Below are 17474 nucleotides of genomic sequence, written 5' to 3'. Positions count from 1 at the left end.
CGAGATGGGGTCGCTCACACGGAGAGACGGATCCTCGTCCAATCCGTCTGATCGGGCCAATCAGTGATGAAACACACTGAAAGACCGGAGGGGTGGAGGAGCTCTCTCGGACTGTCGTCATTCAGGGCTTCATTGCTCCACCCCCCCCCCACCCCCCCTCGTGTGAGGTGAAGACGAGAGAATATGTGACAGGAGAACCTCGATGAACAGATAATAGACTGAACTCCTTCTGAAAGCAGCAGAGTGGCACAGGGAGGGGGGGGGGGGATGAAGAGGAGAGTGTGTGTGTGTGTGTGGGGGTGTGGGGGTGGGGGTGAGGGGTGAGGGAGAACAAAAGAGAGGAGATAAAATCCACATGAGGGATGTAGAAACTATGAGCATCACATTGAGAGACGGGTAATAGTCTGTACACGCTAAAGATGACCTTCATTTGTGTGAGTGTGTGTGTGTGTGTGTGTGTGTGTGTGTGTGATGACAGTAATCTACACCCAGTCTCAGTCATGCCAAGCCATTTCTGAGCTTCTCTCTGGACTTTCTTTGGAAACTTTTAACTTTCCAAAGCAGGATTTATGATGTTTTATTATATGTTACGATCAATGCGTCCTCATAGATGTCCCCAAAACACGGCTGCTTCCGTGCTGTTGTCACACACGAAGCATCGATGGACGCGTATCAAATCATTATTGCAATCACCCCCCCCGGACTCGAGTGACATCGTACCATCGTGGCCCCGCCAGACGTGTCGCTGAGATACGGCGCGTGAATAATCTCACTCAGGAAATGTCAAGTGTGACGGCGTGTCAGCAGAAAGTGGCTCGCTGAGTCACCTGTTGTGTTAACACTTATCCACCGTGACCTTCTCACGACTCACCGTGTCAAACAAGCCCCTCGCGGGTCGCAGATGCTGCAATGGATGTGCAGAACGGGTCATGTGACGTGCGCAGAGAAGCTCCTGTTTGATCCATTATTTATCTCAGTAAACGAGAGGCATGATTGAAAGCTCTGGAGTTTGGTTCACGTCCTCATCAATGGGTTCCTTTCTCTCTTTGTCTCTTTTGATGGTTAATGTCGAGCGCCCTGGGACGGATGAGTTTCATCTGCAACACGCGAGGAAACCAAGACGCTGCTGCGTGTGAAGGAACGATTGTTCCTTTAGAGTCGCTCGCTGAATGGAGCCGAGGAAGCGAGTCCGGGGTTGGTCCTCTCACAGCTTTTAGCAGCCTTCAGGAACATCGCTTTTCAGGAGAAAAATTGCCGCTTTGACCACGTTTCTGCAGTCCTGGTTCCAGCGGCTGTGGTCTGGCCGTGTCAGCAAGCTGTACAAGGCTAATTGTCAAGTTAGTACACAGGGATCAACACGGGGAAGAAGGGTGTTCACTTTAACAGGACACGACAGGACTCCCAATGCAATGTTGGACATCTTGTCAATGCATTTAATCGTTTCATTTCTGTGCTTTTCCCATCTTTAATTTTTCATTCCAACGCGCCACAGGACGCCGCCTACAGCCGCTCACTCTCGATCGCCAGGAACGCATACGGCCCACAGCAGGGGGCCGACGGGAACATCTGTGCACCACTTGTCATTAACTTGTCACTTTCTAGCGAGATGGCGCAGAGAAGCTGTCTTTGTTGCCCCAACGCGGACGTTCTGTCGCACATTCTGTCGGACGTTCTGTCGCACATTCAGCCGCAGTTCACCATCGACAGCCGCTGACAGCGAAGAACCGGATGTTGTGTTTTACAGTTCTCTCACTAGATTAAACTTCCTTCTTCACCTTGAGACCTGCAAGAGAAGCAGTCTGCTTAGTCACCACGCCAGTGTGGTCTATTAGTTGGAACGCATTGATGCATTCCAAGTATTGTTCTTCAAATCTTTAGTCTACTTATTATTAGTTGGAATGCAGTTTTGCATTTCAAGTATTGCTCTTCGAATCTTTATTAGTTGGAATGCATTGATGCATTCAGCTTTCTAGCTCTTATAGTTGAATTTATATTAATTAAAATCATAAACTTTTTTAACATGGTTTTCAAATGGAGTTTGTTTTCAAATCCTCTTAAACTTCTTCAACTTTCAACTTTTTCAGCTTTGCCAATCTTTCAGCTAGAGACACCATTTAAACTTTAAAATGTTGACACAAGTCAGTGTTTAAATTATTTTCAGCTTTTATTCTGTATTTTTTTAATTCATTTCCGTATTTTCTGCAATTTTTAAATGTATTTCAGCATTTTCTAGTCTTTCAGCAATGTTTAGAATAATTTCAGCATGTTTCATTTCTGTACTTTAAGCAACGTTTTGAAATTAATTTCAGCTTTCTGCATTCCAACTCATTTTCAGCAGGAAATGCATTTTCTAGTTACAAATCTACTATCTGTCATTTGAATACAAAGTCACTGCCAGCCGCCGGCTAGATAAAAAAAAAGACAAAAAAAAATTGGATATTTCAATCTACTCATTAACTAAAGTTTAAGTTAAAGCTGTGACGGTGCACATTTAATACTTTGATGATGAAGCACTTCCTGCAGTTTACAAATGCTGCTGTTAGACCTTCGCTTGTAATACGGATAATCTCTGCTTGGTGTGAGTGTGTTACTTCCCATAGCACGTGTCTTCGCGGCGTGTGTCCATGTGAGTTCACGCAGACGCAAGTGTGTGTGTGTGTGTTTTCATACGTACTCTTATGTGTTCACAGACACTGTGTTTGTGTGTCTGTGTGCGTGCACGGCGGCCACATCTATCACGCAGTCCGGAGAGCTACCGAGTGTGAAATCAACTTTGACATTCATGGTTCTAACCTCCCAAGGCCGTCCCAAAGCGGAACACTTAGAGCGGGGTGTCACTCCTCAGACAGGGAATAATAGGCCAGTCTTTGAAGACGACTTTTCATTCTCTCCCTGACTCTTATTCATTTTGACCTAGCCCGAGGAAATAATGGGCTAAATGCTCATATCTTTCTTCTGCGGTCTCTTTTGCATGCCGAATCGCTCTCACTGTGTCAATGTTCTCCGGGAAAAAGTTCTCATGTCAAAATGAAAAAAAATTGTCATCCTAAATGTGACGAGCATCGATATTTTCTCTACGTTTCCGTCAGGTTTGGAAATCAATTGATTGCAATTGTCCAAGGGTAACGGAAGCTATTAAAAACCACCAGATGTTTAAACTCTGAGCGAAAAAAACTGATAATTATGATTACAAATTAAACAAATATATTAACATTTAAATCCGATGTGAAAACAACGACAAGTACCTCCTGTTATTGTGATGAGCATCATAGTGCTGTGTAATAAAGTATCACAACTACATGGATATTCAAGGGATCTGAGCTCTAGTTTAACCTTCAGATACACAAACAGACCAGAACGTGTACGAGTTTGTTTCAGGGCGGGGCTACCTTGTGATTGACAGGTCCCTGCACGTCACGTATTGCGTCGTCGACATGTGGCTAAAACAGCGAAGACGCTGATGGTCGTAATCCAACATGGCGACGGCTAAATTCAGGGACTCAAAGGCCTCTAAACACACCAACAGGGAGCCTCTTCAACATCCTCTAAGGGAAATTCGTTGGGAAAACAACTTTCAATACACAGAAGGTTTTTTTGTATTTTGATGTAAAATAGCAGGGAGGCATGTGTGTTTTTGAAGTAAAGAAACAGAAGCTTTTTGCTGTTCTACCTGAGCCATATGGTGTGTGTGTGTGTGTGTGTGAGCCTGTTCTTGTGCATTTGTTAATTGGTTATAGAAAACGTCTCCTGATCCCTTTTCTCTCCCACAAATGCGGAAACAAAGAACGACTTTGAGAGGAAGAGGGAGATGAGCCAGGTGAAGAGACAAAAGGTGCAGAGAGAAAAGGTCATTTTGATTATTTCTATAGACAACCAAGCGACAAGAATGTGACAGCTTGCTTTAATACTGTTGGTCCTTCTACCTCCGTGTGTCCCTGCAGCTGCACATCAGCTGATGAGCTTCATGAGAAAGCAGAACATCCCAAACCAATGAGTCTCACTTTCCATGTGGCATGTGGCATGTGGCATGTGGCGTGACCACCGTGTGAAAGTGGCGTTTTCACTGCGTCTTCTTTTAGCCACTTTGACCTAAAAGGGTAGTGGTTTTAAAGCCGCTTTGAGCCAAACCTCACATTAATACAGAATCAGATATCATCTTTGGGAGAGCTCTGACACACAGTCAGTGTTGTTGCAACTTATTTTTCTTCATTGTACATTATTGCCTTGGTTTACTTTGAGTGTTGACATTTCTCAACCAAAGCATGTCATAAATACACCTCATACTCGCCTCGTCGCTCGGTATCAGGATAATAACATAATACACGCAGTACATTAAATCGTGTTACCATGCCGACGCTTCTTGGATCTTACCTTTCACAGTAAAAGCAGAAATGTCTACCGGGGTAGACTTCACTCGGTACATTTCCCTCAAAGGAAATTGATAAGCTTCAAGTAGCAAAGGCTTTACGACTATGTACGTCAGAATAGACTTCACAAAACTCATTCGCATCGCAGCCATCACCAGCACTTCTATTCTTACGTTTCCAGCGTTCTTCCGTGTCGTTTATTGTTGGCGGCTCGGTGTGCGAAGGCCTCTAAGCCGATTCATTCTGGTCCGAAGTCATTATTTAGGCGCCAGTTGATTCTCATAACCTTTTGATTTAGGCACAAAAGTGAGCTTTGATGTGCGAGGCTGGAATGAATGAAGCTGCGCTGACAGTTCCCTCCCACTCGAGGAAATGTGCTTCTGCCTAATACGCTACCAGTAATATCCCTTTTTGGTGTAGTCCTTTGTGTTTGACGTTTTAATAAAGCCCTGTATTGTTGGAGCAGACTCTGCCTCTTCCATGTCGGCTCTCTCTGACAGCGAGTCGGTGCAGCTGAATGAACCAACGCCGTGTGTCACTGATGGGGGCGGCAGAGAGAACAGAACTAGGGTGAAGTTGGCCCGCGATAAACCCGCCGGGCCTCGAGGAGACGAATATATCTTTTCAATGAACAATCTGCAACACGTGAATGACGAACACACGTGTGCTTGAGGTCCTTTAGAAACAGAAATATCCACATTCTTACAAACGGAATAACGTTTTGATTATTCCAAAGACGTCAGCCGGTCTGTGGACTGCGTGTGAGAAGCGCTCAGTCGTCGTTTCCATCGTCCTGAGATGCTGGTCAGCGAACCACATTCCTCGCTCTCTCTCCACGCGTCCCGAACATCCTGGAGGCGGCGCTCTCCTCAGCGGATTGAGTCATTAACCCAGATACAGTTGGTTCTGCTGGCGCTTCATTTTCCAGGTGTCCCCACCAGCCTGAGCTTCTTCTACGGAGGAAGTAATTAACAGACGTACAGAGGGACCACGGCTATATTAGATCCTGGATGAGTGGACCTTTGGGACGGTTTGTTCTTGTTCTTTCACTTCTTCTCTTCCCCACCTTCGCTCTCTCACCCGTCTCTCTCTCTCTGGCCGCCTCGGGCCGTCCTCCGACTCCATCTCCTTTGCTGAGGGACGCTCCTCCTTTAGCTCCTCTTAACGGTTCTTCGCGATGGCCTCGGATACGGCAGTCAGTCTTTAACATGACTATTAGTCTGAACAGTCCACAAGGGGTTTCCTTTGCACCCTTTGCCCGCGTCGTACCCCTTCGGATATCTGCCCCCCTCAGGGTATCTGCCCCTAGCAACAGGACACACCTTGAGAAACCAGTCATTTACCTCTGACTGTGAGAATGAAGAGAAACATGTTGTGAGCTTCCCGGGGTTCCTCCGTCTTCCTTTTCATGTGTTTTATCAATATTAACCTGACGACGCCACATGTGGCAAAGTCTTACAACCGAACTTCTTTGTCTCTGTTTGCCCCTCAGGTGCTGCTTTTTAATTCTTTAAAGAAGTCCAAGAGAGCCGCTTCTGACCCACTGAGACATAAAGCGAGCTCCCTTTGGCGAGGAATTAATCTCCATTCATTGATTTCTAACGTTCCTGGTCTTTACTTGTCAGCGCGTATCAAGACGCAGTCGAGACAGAAAATACAAAAAAAAAAAAAACAGGGAGACGGCACCATTGACAGTCAGCAGCCATCTGCGCTCCTATTAGATCTATTTTAAATCATCCATCAAAAAGCTTTCCCCCGGGCAAGGACGGAGCTAATTCTTCTTCTGGAACACGCTGCAGTCCAGGGACACAGGCGAACATCTCAGTGTGGGAAACTGTGGGAAGGACGGCAGGAGAGAGAAAGAGACGGCATGCAGGAAGGGTCAAAACTGCTGTTGACCCTGCGTTAATGTAGAAAGCACGAAATACACACAGACCCGCAAAAGGATGCGCACAGTAAACTTGGGGGGGGGGGGGGGGGGGGGGATGACCTTTTGGTACGATTGCTGAAAGGAGCCGAGCTAAGACGCGTCGTCCTGGGCCGCGCTCTCCATCGACAGAACGTCGGAGCCTGACCCGGCGTTCTAAGCGCTTTAGCCTTTCCTTTATTGAGTGAGCTGCCACTTATGAAAAACATTTGTGCTTCCCCTTTGGCAGCGGCTCATTATCGCTTTCTCAATTCCAACCGCTGAGATGCTGTTACTGCGTGATGAGAGAGACGGGACTCCTCCGAGCGTCCCTCTGAAAGCCTTCCCAAAATACCTCTATCGGTGCAACAGAGGCTACTACAGCTGATACACAAAAGCACTGACGTTAGCTCGAGACAACAAAACCGCAACGAGGTTGGAGAAAGTCACCCTGTGTGGACTTCCGAATCCAAATGGTGAAGATCCCCCCCACCAATCAGTGGACCACCGTGTGGTAGCTCCGCGGTGAAGACCCATCCACTGAGGGGGTGTCGCGAACCGAGGGAGACCCGTCGCTCCTTTAATGACCCGAGGAGTCCTCTCCCTTCCTCTGAAACGTCGCACTTGACTTTCCACCCATTCGCCTCTTTCTCGCCGGGTTTAATCGCCCGGTGATAAAACAACTGCTAGTATTTAATTACATAAAGGACTGTGAAAGCTGCAGCGATCATCTCCCCCAGCGTCCGCGCAGGTTGAAACTCCCAACTAATGAGTCCCGGAGCAACGGACAATTAACCAGCAGACGCTTCCTCTTTCCCGCTCTTCCTCATAGCAAAGAGAGAGAGAGAGAGAGAAGTTGCAATTTTTATATATATATTCAAAATTAATTGAGACAGAACTGCATCTCCAGACAGGTTGAAAAACACTAGGGTTGATTTCAGCCTGCGTGTGTTTTGTTTGTGTTTAAATATGTAAATTGTCACGAATTGAACAGGAACTTTTACCTCATGGTTCTAAAAAAAACTGAACTTGTAGTTCCCAGACGTCCTGGGACCATGTGATGCTGGCTGAACGTTGGAGGGGGGGCGGGTGGGGTGGGGGGTGTTGAAAACTGGACCTTCTCCCGGTTCGTCGCGCAGCTTCTCCAACCTGCTGCTGCAAATGTTACACACACGTTAAATATCGCTACATGACATTTAGCACGACATTTGGTGTTGAATAATTACGCGCCTCGAGTCCATAAATCACGAGCGGGCCTTTGGCTCTTCATCCCCGGGCCTCGCCGCCCCGGCGCCGTCTCCCACGGGTTAACAATCTCTCTCCCTCTCAGCGAGGACAAAGTGGGATTTCTAACTTGCAGGACTTATTCATGTCCTTAGTGGTTCACAATGGAGATATGGATTCACCTGGAGCAGCTATCAGCATTAGTGAGCCCATGCTTAATTTTCCACTTGATCACACTTTTCTTTGGCCCAGTAAAGCCCGTCCTTTGGAGTCACTTGTCAACAGCGTCAACGTCAGATGAGGCAGTTTTGCATCAGAGTTCAGAGAGCTTTTGTGCGCTGGTTGATGGCGCTCGCACTTAAACAGGGACCAAAGAGCGGCATCGGTGCTCCAATCACGCGAGGGCGGTCCCAGCTGAGTCATCGCGCTCCATCATTCAGGGAGCCTGACTTTAAAGAACTCTCGACGAAAAGAAAAAAAGAAAAGAGAAACACGTCTACGAGGGAGCCACTGCTGTATAATGTATGCTGTTAAGAGGAAATGTACTCTGAAAATAACAAAGAGAGCTGCACCACAACGGCGTGTTCAATATTTAAAAGGGAATCCACATTTTATCACCATTACTTCAGGCTCGGATCACACGAAAAGAACCCAATGTTTGTCCGTCTCGTCTTTGTTTGTGATTTATTCAGAAGTCCTTGAAGCAATAAAAAGCGCCACATGGCCACAGCGGCTGTGATTGGCCGGTGTGCAATATGCTGGGATGGTGGAAGCGACCTGGAGGCGATGAATAACAGAGCAGCTCCTCTCAGGGATCTCGTACACGATGCCTCCTCAGCGCTGCGTGTGCAGCATCTGTAAATTAACTACACAATTACGGGGTTCTAGCTGTTCGGTTCCATTAGCTGGAGCACAACGTGCACACGCACATGCGCTCTGCTTTTTAAAGGTGGGGGGGGGGGGCACGTAGTGAGCGTACGGGACGGGCGGCGTAGGCAACACCAGGGGGACGACCCGGTATCTGATGTATCACATTTCACTGTCTTTGATCTGGATTAGGGATTAAAAGATTACAGCTGACATGAATACATAATCAGATTAAACTATTTCATTATTACATTTACAAAAGCCCTCACTGTTTCCACGGTGTCGTGGGAGCCTCTCAGACATTTCTGAGAGTTGATTGAAATATTAATGATTACGCCATGCTCCTTTTAATTCAAACTATGTTGTTGCAACAATGCCGACAACATCGGAATGACTTCTGTTAAATCGGATGTCATAAAACGTCACTCATTCACAAATACAGTCTGCTGCGCTGTTCCTCTCTCCTCTCACTGGAGTACATTCATGTATTCACAGATAACAGAAGAGAAAACTATTGCATTGCAAAGAACAGAGAGGAGGAAGGCTGTTTAACTGAATGTGGGGGGGGGGGCAAGTCAGTATGCAGTCCACACACCACTATGGCCTCTGCCACAGTCTGCACAAGAAACTCAGGATGGGGCAAAAGGAATTCTTCATCAAACTTAAACCTGGCTTCACCTCTTCATCAAACTTAATCCAAACCACTGAAGGCAGACCACTCTCCCGGTGGGGGGAAGGGGGGCGGATTCACTCTGTGCCCGATTGCCACCAGGTGTGCATAGAAATGATGGTGCTCTGCTAGTCAGAGTTAATAATAATTTATATTGTTGACTTTTTCTGCTGTGTGGAGCAGTGTGGACCTGCTCAGCTGCTCAGCTCATCAGCACCTGGTTATTTAAAAGGCTCAAAGAGGGAATACGACACATACATATTTAATGTAAACTGTTAACATCATTTGTATGGATGTCTGCACTCATTTCAAATGAAGGAAGACGCCGAGACGATAAGGTTGAACGAAGCGAGTTTGTTGTTCAGCTGATGTTCTACAGAAAAAAAGAGAACCACAAACATGTAACTGAGAACATGATGGACCATTATAATAAAAGGTACCGTCCCCTTGCTTTTGTGTCATTTTATCCATCTCCCCGTTGCTCAGTGAGGGAGAGACAATGTTTACACAAAGGGGTAACAGCCGTGTCTGTGTGGTGCATTGTGGGATAGCACAAAGTAGGATATGAAGCCAAGGGTTCAGGGGAGCAGATGAGAGATGCTACCTCCAACGTGGAGCCTCCTGATGTCCCTCTCTGTGCCGTAAACCCACGCGTTCATCTTCATCACTGAAGGGCAATCCAGTTTTAAATACTTTTAATCTAAGCTGCCACCTGCGAGCTCCTTTCTGTCATTTTAGTGCGGCCGCTGCTTCTGCCCCCCCCCCCCCGCCCCCCCCATGTGACTCACAGCGGTGCTATAATTACATACGATGAAGGATAAGCAGGCCTCAAACGCCCGGTACGCCAGCTGCTTGTCAACCAGTAGGGTTTCCTGGTCAGCCACGTGAAGGACGCTCCCCTGCGGAGCAGAGAGCTCAGACTTGGCGTCTCGCTAATGTAGACAGAATACCCAACATGCAACACTAAAAAGAGGGGAATTTAATCCGACGAAGCGACTGACAATGCTTCCTGCAGCGATTCATTCATGCTGATTTAAATTGGCCATTGGTTGCCTCTTGAATCCACCTTCTTTTTACCAACACTTTTTACCACTCAGTTCTCAGGCAATATGAGCACAAAACTCTGCATGCAATATTTATTCCGGGCGGATTATTAGGACCATGCTGTAGTTGTAGTGAGAAGCCGTATTTCGGGGAAAACAACAACTCACTTTGTATGTTTATAGGAAAGAATTGATCATCTATAAGCAATAACCTAGCAGCAGTGGAGTCATTTGTGTTCCCGAGAAGAGAAATCGGTGTATTACACTTGAGCAAAGCAGAAACCACAGGGAGGCTCGCCAAAACAAAATTGCAGTGTGCGAGCACACTCAACAAAGCAGCACGCCTAATTCGGAATAAATGCAAGCAAGGGGGTCTAAAACTAATACCAATGTTTTGCTGAAAATACATAACACCACTTACGGGGTTATACTCTCCCAGCTCACCGGCAGCCCTGAGAGTGTTCTTTGTGCGCCTCGTGCATCATGTTAAGAGGCCATTTCTATAGATCCGGCCTCGTGTGGCACCATGTCTAACCCTAATCACCCTCTGTCTCTGGCTGTCTGTCTCCCAATGTCCCCCTTTCCTCTGCCTCCTCCTGACTCTTACTGGGAAATAATGGCACCGGGGCTCGCGTCTGTCTGTCGAAAACGACCTCGGCAGCCATTACCTTTCCCAGAGTCCTTCTGACCGACCATATTTCAGCAACCCCCGAGCCCACCGGAGCGGCTACGGAAAAGTTATTTGCACACAGAGACGGAGTCATCGGGTGCTTTAGCCTGAACCCCAAATACTCATTAAGCTAACGTTCGATCATTAAGCACGTTGTCCGACGTTATTAATCTCAGAGGAGCCTTAAAAAAGCTTTCAGGAGGAGGGGAAGCGAGGCGGCGGACAGCTTTTCAGACGCTGCACCGTCTGAGCGTCCATCTGTCACAGCCAGTGAGGTGGTAAATGAAAGCCTCCTTTCAGAGGCCGTCATCACGGCCACAAATAACCACATTCACTTATATTTGCAGATACGTCTCTAATGATGTTTATGCGGAACTTCAGCCTCTGATTCTGCTGCGGATGTGATGAAGATGGACATTTTTACTTCTACAGATTGAACATGAAGGTTGTACAGTAAACAGTGCCGTTTAGAAGAAGTAGTTCAAAACTAGTTCCATTTTGAACAGTGACCCTTCATCAACTTCTCTTGACTTTTGTTCTCTTTTCCTTCCCACCTTCTTTCCTCCCCAAACACAAACATTATGCACTTTTCACTTTTTTTTCTATGTTGCAATCACATGTTAACCTTGGCCCCTGATGGACCACAGACGTTTCCTCCTCAGACCTCAAATCAAAACTTGGATACAGCGTTGCCAAATGTCTGAATGCGCATCAAAGGAGAATAAACCACTTGCCCTTCTGGGTTTTCCCGATCTCTCTGACAGGCGCTGATGGCATTAAGATTTGTGAAGGGGTTTGGTTGCTTCACTCAGCAACGGGCTGTGAAGCGCTGACAGACTCACTGGTAACAGTAAACATGACTCCCTTCGACTTCCTTCTCAATTCTTTGCACTTAAGTTTGCGCAACAATTTCTCAACTTCAACAAATCATCATCGTGAACGGATTGGACTGTGAGTTGATGTGAGGCCAACTCCACTCAAGCAGAATATCTTCCCTCTGTTTCACACAAATACTCTTCTCTGCTTGTCTGTTGGGACTTTTTTCTGTCTCCACTTTCCACAATGAGCTGCTTTCATTCAAAACAAGTACATTCCTACGAGGACATATCTCCCACTCCTTCCCCATCCTCCCCTCCTTTCCCCACAACGGGCGGTTAGCATCGTTGACGTCTGTGTTCCCACAGAAATCAAATCTGCTGCCGAATGGAGACGTGACGGAGTCATTGGGTGCTTTAGCCACCTGAACCATCAGCACGCATCGTCACAGGGACCCGTGAGGCCGCCACACAACGGAGGAACAGCTTTTAAATGTGGTTTTGTGTTTCTTGATCCTGGAAATCACTTCAGCTGGATTCCACCGTTTGGCATTTCATTCATCAAATATTGAGGCGGTATGTGTCCAGTGATGACGGCGTCCGTAGAGAGAGTCACCAACGAGGCGGTTTGAGTAGCGGTCCGGCTCAGAGGAGGTGAGCAGCGTCCATTAGAAGCTCAAACACTGAAGAACCTTTCCCACTTGGCTTGTCATTTGCTCTTTCTGCTGCCAGAGCTCTTCTCACAGCTCCAACGGTTGCATCTCATTTCAGAACGGAGCGTTCTTATTTCCATCTCAGCGAAATGAGCTTCCGTAGCCTCTAGTATGTGATAGAATAACATAAAAAGAAATGGTACAACGCCATGAAACGATTTAGGGCCATTTTGTGGAAACGGGCTATTGCTGTTCTGTATGGAGAACAGCAATAGCTCAACTTTGGAATTCACCACATCACATTCCCACCATCCTGCTCCTGGACGCCCGTCTCCAAAAGGATGTTTACAAGGCTTCTTCACAGTCAGAGAGCTTCACAGGAATCAGCATTATTTTTGAACACCTCACTGAGATGTTGATTTTTGTTAAAAGTTTTTCAAGGTATAAGTACTCAAGTTCTTATACAGTTGAGTCAAGTTCTACCAGCTAATACCAATAAGGAGAAGATTATCCAGACCTGCATGTAATACAACACTGAGCGTAGCATGGCCGACAACAAGGCATACCGAGCAGGTAGGACAACCTGAAAGAGACGAGGCAGATCGATGGAGAGGAGGGTGAGGGAATTATGTGAAGTGAAAAGACGACAGGCCTCAATCACTCTCTACGTGGTGAGCAGGAATGAAATTCTGATCGGATCCCCAAAGACACACACATCTTCATAAAGGAGGAGACGGAATATTTACTTGGTTTCCAGTGTGAGTGTAGCTCACATTTGAAGTACATGTATCCCCTGTGTGTGTGTGTGTGTGTGTGTGTGTGTTTTTGCAATGAAAAGAGTTGTGTCATCAGCATATCGGACACCTACGGTGTTTGTCTGAGCCCGGTGCGGGTCTGTGTGCGTCTTCAGGGGGTTTGTGTCAAGGTGTGTGTGTGTACGTCTGTAAGCACTGGGGAGGTTCCAGGGCATACATACAATTCAACAACACGTTAGTCCCTTGTTGGGCCCAAAATGTCAATTTTCACTATTCACACAAACAGTAAACCTCGGTAAACCAAACCAGCGGGGAAAAGGGGTCAGTCCCAGAGTCTTAAAGGTTATTTTATGTGGCATTTCCTTTTCATAAGAGAGATGGAAGCGAGAGATGTGAGGAAAGACTGCAGAATAGTCGAGGTTTGAGAGAAGGAGAATGTCAGGCTCACTGGCTTGGGTAGAAACCACCACAAATACACCTGATGTGCCTTCTAAACTCATGTTAGATTAAGTGGAATAGACATGAGGAGTGTTGACATTTCTAGCAAAGGAACCACTGTGGTTAACCTTTCCACGCATCCACAAGAAAAGAAGCAACATCGCCTTCCACTTGTCACGTTGCTGCCCACCTACACTTAGTGCCAAGGACCCCTTAATGATAGATACAGGTCAGAATTTTAAGTGCAGCAAACAATTAGGACGTAGAACTGCACTTCCACAAGAACCATGAATGCTGGAAATGTGTCAACTGATGCGTGGGCAAAGGGTCAAAGACATAAAACTTAAGACCATGGGCTCATGTCTTAATAAATTAAGAGAAGTAGTCATTTCTCGTAGAGTTCGATGGGACCAGAGGAGTCGCCCCCTGGTGGTCAATGTTGGGAATTGGGAACAATTAGTCAATCAAGAATGTGTCATACTTCAGTCCACCAACCTTTATTGGAAATAATATGAGGCACATAGTATAATATAAAAGCAAAACTGTAAGAGCCACTTATGTATATATTTGTTTGGCAAATTGTGTCAATGCGAAGAGGAAAATATTTCTTTGCATTTTTGCTTTCGGCACAATAATAATCGTATCTTTTTGACAACAACATAGCTCAATAGATGGAATAAAGATGGCTCAGGTTAAGTTAGGGTCAATACATTTTGACTATATAATGCACATGTGTCAAACTCAATGCCCGCGGGCCAGATGTGGCCGACTGTGGACTTTCAAAGCCGGCATTAAAAGAATTTTCTTGAATATTAATAATTGTTGCGTTTACTAGAGCGTGTTTACAAGGCCACAAGTAAACATGGTTATGAAATGATTACCTGCCAACGTGTCCAGTAGAGCTGATAGTTACAACCAGCCTTCAAAATGACCTTCACAAAGCAAGATGTTTTTTATAATGCATTACAAGACCAAAATCACACAAAAACACAAATATCTGCAAAACTGCAGAGAAGGAAATAGGTAAAGCATTACAGGGAGAGATGGGAAATGAAAGAAAGAGAAAATAGGCCTGAAAGGGAGGGAGGAACACTGATAGTTGAGAAAGAGCGAGGGCGGAGGGGAGGAGGCTGGGAGACGGACGGGTGGAGGAGTGAAGGGATCAGGACTAAAGGACTTAGGGAGGTGGAGGCAGTCAGACGGAGGGGAGGGTGATCGACTGTAGTTCTCTCCAGGGAGGCCGGATCAGATCTGGAGAAAACCCAGCAGCTGTGTAATTAGTCAGCAAGCAGTCATTCAGTGAGCGGAGAATCAGCCAAACAGGCCGTCAAGGCTGCACGTGTTGGTGTGCAGAAGAGAGGGAAAACGTCAAAACAGCGCCCTAAAAAAGACAATCACATGGGGACAGCGCCAGTTATTAAAATTGAGCTTTTAAACTTTAGAGTAAAGTCGGAGCTGATAAACAACTTTCAGCCAGATTTGAATATTTGAGTCAATGAAAACGTCCTCTGGTCCAACATGTCCTTCATCCTGCTCTTTAGACGCCGCTAAACAAAAACGACACCGTCTTCGTTTCTACGACAACACAATCAGGCAATTATCAGTAAATTCATGTGTTCCTATTTGTGGTTCTGATGCAGTGAGCTCGGGTTGATGCCACGTACCAACCGCTGCATGAAGGCCGAGGTGGGGAGGAGGAGAAGGAGGCAGGTGAAGGGGGGGGGGGGATATTGTTGATAAAGCTCCTCAGAAGAAATGATAATTTCATGATGCTTTTTTTCTGCACTTTTCAAATTCTTTCATATATTTTGAATATTAAATTTAAATACCTCCTAATGGAGGAGATGAAGTTAGAATAAAAATGGACCTACTCTGATGCTTTTCACCCTACAGGCCTGGTGAAATGTGTGCATGTGTGTGTGTGTGTGTGTGTGTTATCTCCGTGGTGCATTTATTGTTGTGTGTGTGTGTGTTGGCTTGCAGCATGAATCTGTTTGTGTGACACAATGCTGATTCTGTGGCTTGTTAACGGGCAAAAAATCTACCAGTTACCATGACCGACAACCGATCCCACTGTGACAGACATGTCAAACACACACCTGTGTGTGTGTGTGTGTGTGCGCATGCTCCAGTGACCTGTCCTTCCTCACCCTGACAATGATGTTAGAGAGGCTATCAACTGTTTACAAGACACACACACACACACTAAGTCAAACTGAGACACATAATCAAACACTGTTAATGTCCTTCCTCGAGTAGAACGCGAATTCTTCAATCAACCTTATTGCTGAAAGCATTTCCAGGACGGTGACATGAATGAAAAGAAAAGACCACATTCCACATGATTACATCACGTGTGTGTGTGTGTGTGTGTGTTCTTACGAGTTGCTCATCATGTGGCCATTTAATCTGTTCGTGATAGAGGGATTGATTCGCTGCATAGATTTTCCTGTTCTCACACACACACACACACACAAAAAAGCCCTTCAGCCTAGTATGAATTGACTAGCTGTGTTAACCCTTCACGTAGCAGGAGGCGTGTATTTTCACAGATGTGATACGGACACATCGTCTGAAGGATTTCACAATGCCAACGCTCTGAACAACACGTCTTAAAATCCATAACACAAAGTCCCGAGTCCTTGAATTAGCCCCACCGCATGTAGAGAATACCCAAAGCCAATGAGAGTTTTGATTGGTGTCATATTGACGATCCGACCGTGAGAACCAGCCGCTTCTGTCTCTAAGATGAAGAGTCGCGAGGGAGAGGACAAGGTTAAAGAACACAAGATGCTCTCCTTGGAGACAATGAAGTGACTTCTAGTGGAAAGCTGGTGCTATGAAGGACGTGAACACATGTTTTAAGTTGATTTGTCTTGCTAATATATACTGTATATATACATACGTTTTCTCCGTAAGGCGGCGGACCCTCGTTAATCATCATCATCATCCCTTAACACACAGAGGTCAGAGGTCCTCCAACCGGCCCGGCTCTACACAGATTAAACAGTTCATTACTAACATCCATAAGGTATATGGTTCATCTTGTGGGCGGATCCGACTCGTTATCCGAGGCAGACGTTCGGGTCCGTGAGCCTCTCGTTGTTTTTATCTCACCTGCACACATTTTCACAGTGTTTTTGATGAATTGATGATCCGGTGATTTCTTCTCTGTGGGCGGTCACCACAGGACGGATTCTTATAGGTTGCTTGAAGTCGGACGCATACACGTAAACATCCATTTCCATGTCCACGCGTGTGACTGAACTGGTTGTGGGTCTGTTCTCTGCACACACACAGTGTGACGGTGGAAAACCGATGGTACGTACACGACTGCACCCTCCCACAGGATGAGGCACCGCGTTTGTCCTTTGTGGAACACAAGCTTTGATGCAGAGAAAGGAGCCGGTGGGCGTCATTTTTAACGCTCACACCGACTGGAAGTCGGAGCTTCAAACCCGACGGCTTCCAGCCTCACCGGCAACCTCCAAAATAGACCAACAAAGCCTGTGAGTGGTTGGTGCTTCTGTTCAAGGGTTTGCATCATGCTTCCTTCCCATTGGAAGTACACGCCACGCACACACAATGCAAAGCACACACGCCTGCAGATAGAGACACAACTATCGGAACGTGATTCCATCCTGAAATGGGCAGAGAAATGTGCGGAAAAGTCTTTAAAAACATACAATTATTTTCCATTTGAATCGTAGTAAGTAGAACAAAGAGAACAAGGCGGGAATCCCCATCATCACAACTCTATTAATGTATGATATCAGCATCCATCACTGGGGTGATGTCATCAATGCAGCTCTTTGTTTCTGCCTGAGACGCACACTCAAATAAATTGTGTTACCTTCAATACTCGGTAATAAAGATTCCTCCATGAAGTCTCCTCTAACAGCATCATCGCCATCGTCACGGCTCAAAGGTCTCCGCTGCTCTTCTTGATTCACTCTCTTAAGTCTCGAACTTCCCTTTCACTGGTTGAACTCAAGCATGCCTGGTCTCAGCAGATACAAAATGCATTCACGAAAAAGCCAATGAAACAAGGTCGTTGGTGCAAGAA

Source organism: Pungitius pungitius, chromosome 13 (genome assembly GCF_949316345.1).
Source record: "Pungitius pungitius chromosome 13, fPunPun2.1, whole genome shotgun sequence".
Lineage (NCBI taxonomy): Eukaryota > Metazoa > Chordata > Actinopteri > Perciformes > Gasterosteidae > Pungitius > Pungitius pungitius.
The sequence above is the reverse complement of the archived record's forward strand: the minus strand, read 5'-3'. Positions refer to the sequence as shown.